Below are 3,641 nucleotides of genomic sequence, written 5' to 3' on the forward strand. Positions count from 1 at the left end.
GGGGCGCTTGACTCATTTATTGTGGACTCTATTGTGTCTTTCTCCTCTGAGACAGACACCGGTTCCAGTGTTGTTGTCCGGGGGATGGGTTTGACTGTTTTTTTCTGCTCCACAGCATAAATTGACACTTTTCTCAGATCTGGTGCAAGGTGATGTGACCATGGGGGTGTGCCCTTCCTTGCCTATGGGGGGAGTACACGTCATTCTTGGAAATGACCTGGCAGGAAATCGTATGTGGCCTGTTTCATCTATTCCGGTGGATACTAAATACGAAATAAACTGAAAACCATCATCTTTGATAAAGCTTATAATTAGGGAGTGAGGAGTTGCAGCGTAGTAGAGTAGAGTAGAGGGAGGCAGGAAGTACAGCCCGTTCCGGCAGGGGAGAGTACGAGCCCGGTCCAGGGCCCCTCTCTTTAGCCTGCCTCTCTTAGTTATGCTATTATAACTCTAGACTGCTGTCGGAAGTTCCTTCCTTCCAAGGACACAATGAGCTGCTCCCTCTTCTCTCTTTTCACTTGTCTCCTTTTGTGTGCATCTTAGTCCCAGAAATGCCTGTTACTAACCTAGCTCTGGGGAGTTTTCTCCCCGGAGTCCCTTTGCTTCTTCTTCACCCAGAACATCGCCTTGGAATTGGGTGGCACCTACACCAGGATCCTGGGTGCAGCTGACGCTATGGACTTACTACACCCTGCTACGCTCTGCGATTCCCCGCAGTGTCCAACTGCGTCCTGCCGCGTCCAACCGCGTCCACCCAGGCTGCTGTGCCACACTACACCCCGTAACGCCCTGCTGTACCCTACTATGACATGAACTACTACGACTACCACTGTGGTCACTGTTCCACTATCTAGAGTTCCTCCTGTCTAGCGTTCCTAATTTTAGTTTGATGCGATGAGTGAGAAATAATCTGCCCTCTGAGATAAGCTTTGAGTGTCTCCCACAGTAAAGAGTAAGATATACCATCTGTTTTGTTTATAATAAGGAAATTGTCAATAGATGTAGAGATGAAGTCACAAAAGGCCGGGTCAGAAAGAAGTAGAGAATTTAGTCTCCATGGGGGGCGGCTTTTACAGTTGGAGGAGATGATTATGTCAAGAGCCAGGGGAGCATGATCAGAAATGACAATGGGTAGATATTCAGTTTCTCACCCTTGGGAGTAGAGAGCCATCTACAAAAATATAATCTATGCGGGAATATGTATTGTGGACATTGGAAAAAAGGATGAGGATTATGAAATCTCCAAGGATCAACACATCCATGTTGGGCCATAAAATCTGAAAAATATTTTGACATGGCAGAGGACTAGTACACTAGTACGTGACCCGGACCGGTCCAATGCAGGGTCCATGACACAAACCTCCTTCTTTCACCTCCGCAACATCGCCAAAATCAGACCCTCTCTCACACCCCCCGCTGCTGAAAGACTCATTCACGCCTTCATCTCCTCCTGACTGGACTACTGCAACTCACTTCTTCTCGGCATCAGCTCTACCAACATCAACCGACTCCAACTGGTCCAGAACTCAGCCGCCCGACTCATCACCCGCTCCAAATCCTGGCACCACATCACTCCAGTCCTAAAACAACTCCACTGGCTTCCTAACTCCCACCGGATCACCTACAAAATCCTGGTCCTCACCTACAAAGCCCTCCACCATCTAGCCCCCTCATACCTCACTGACCTCCTCTCCCCGTACCAACCCTCACGGTCCCTCAGATCCACCTCAGCCGGACTCCTCTGTATCCAAAAGTCCAACCTCTGCAGTTTTGGGGACAGAGCATTCTCCAGAGCAATTCCCAGGCTCTGGAACTCCCTACCCCAAGAGATCCGCACCTCTGAGTCCCTCTCCATCTTCCAGTCCGACCTCAAGACCCATCTCTTCACCTCTGCCTATCTGTAGCCCCCCGCCCCTCTCCCCTTTTCATCTGTGCCTGAATCTTGTTTTGTTTTGTTCTGTTTTTGTAATCTACCTCCCCTGTAAAGTGACTTTGAGTCTTTGAAAAGCGCTATATAAATTCAATTTATTATTATTACAATTTAATCACCACTGAATATCAATAAATGTGTATTTAAGGCTGGGATCTGCATCAATAGGTTAATCACAAATTCTACATTATCAAAATTAGGAGCATAAACATTTACTAAAATAACAGGCGTGTAGTCAAGCAGGCCCACAACAATCAGATATCTTCCAGCCCTATCAGAGAGGACCTTATCCAAGGAAAAGTGTATTTTTTTATGTATTAAGACTCCTCTAGCTCTGGAATCAAAATTAGAAGGGAAATACTGACCAGCCCATCAGCGTTTAAGTCTAAGTTGATCCTTAATGCGCAGATGGGTCTCCTGAAGAAAAGCCACATCAACCCTCAGCTGCATCAGAAATCTCGAGGGGGAACCATTTCTGTACCTATCAGCCATGGCTTAGATTAGGATGCATGGAAACGTGGAAAAAGATACTTGATAACATTACAGCCATTAGGACAGTGCACAAACCAGATTGACTGACTGAAGGGGCAGACCAACCACCACAGGTAAATACATAAGGTAAAGATAGAGTAAGTAAAAGAAGAAGGAAATAAAACAAACAAAAAAACACATGATGACAGATAAGACCTTGTCCCACACCCCCCCTTTCCCTCCCTCATCAAACCTTAGATTTCCCTTCCCAAATAAGGGAAACTGCAGGCTAATAGGGGAGAGTGGGGGCAGTTGCAAGATGCATTACAACAAGATGACCTGTTCAGACAGACCTTCATTTGTGTTCAGAAAGGTTTTTGCTTATATATATATATATATATATATATATATATATATATATATATATATACACACACATATACAAAAATCAAGGAAACTTTCAACAAATGGACCCTTTATTAAATGTCAAACAAAAATGATCTTACTCTTTAACTAAAAGGTCTATCTCTGTAGGGATCCTTTCCACAATGTTGTCACACACTTAGAATAATAATCTGAGTCTGTCAGCAGCAACAAACAGAACTTTTAGTATTTATAGTATTTCATCCTGTTTGTTTACCCCGAAACAGCTCCAAGATATCTTTTGCCAAACTCCACCAGACTCCATGTACATAATCTCTACTTTTAGCGTGTATAGAGCCAGCATATTTCCACATGTAAATGGGTGAAGTAAGGATTTATTTCAACCAAACCAGAGTGGTGATTGTTGGAACAGTGGAAAGATGAACCCAGACGGCTTTTGATAGTTTTATTTAGTTTATGTCCACTTTGAATGAAGTGTGTTTAACGATGATAAAAGTAGTGATTATTTACATGGAGTCTGGTGGAGTTTGGTGATGGTGATTTCGGGGCTGTTTCATGTTAAACTAAAAGGATCTTACTCTTTAACTAAAAGGTCTATATCTGTAGGGATCCTTTCATAATGTTGTCAGACACTTAGAATAATAATAATCTGAGTCTGTCAGCAGCAACAACAGAACTTTTAGTGGACGCTAACTGACGCTGAACATTTGTCCTGTAGCGTTCACGGCAGCCGCGGTCTCCATGGAAACGGGATCAAACACGGAAGTCGTCTCTGAGTCAGCTGCAGGTAAACCTCTGATACATGTCATTTCACCTGTTTATTTAACATTAACGGTCTCATTTAGAAGCTCATTAT

General features: G+C 44.0%; 1 protein-coding gene across 1 annotated transcript in view; it reads left to right on the forward strand.

Moving 5' to 3' along the window:
* Positions 1-3,487: 3,487 nt before the first annotated feature.
* The window catches only part of nek11 (NIMA-related kinase 11), a 104,347-nt gene continuing 104,193 nt past the window's right edge, over positions 3,488-3,641 (forward strand). The window contains exon 1 of the mRNA XM_036006343.1: positions 3,488-3,572. The gene's annotated coding sequence lies outside the window, so the exon portion shown is untranslated. The remainder of the gene's footprint in view (positions 3,573-3,641) is intronic.

The sequence above is a fragment of the Sander lucioperca genome, chromosome 10 (assembly GCF_008315115.2).
Source record: "Sander lucioperca isolate FBNREF2018 chromosome 10, SLUC_FBN_1.2, whole genome shotgun sequence".
NCBI lineage: Eukaryota > Metazoa > Chordata > Actinopteri > Perciformes > Percidae > Sander > Sander lucioperca.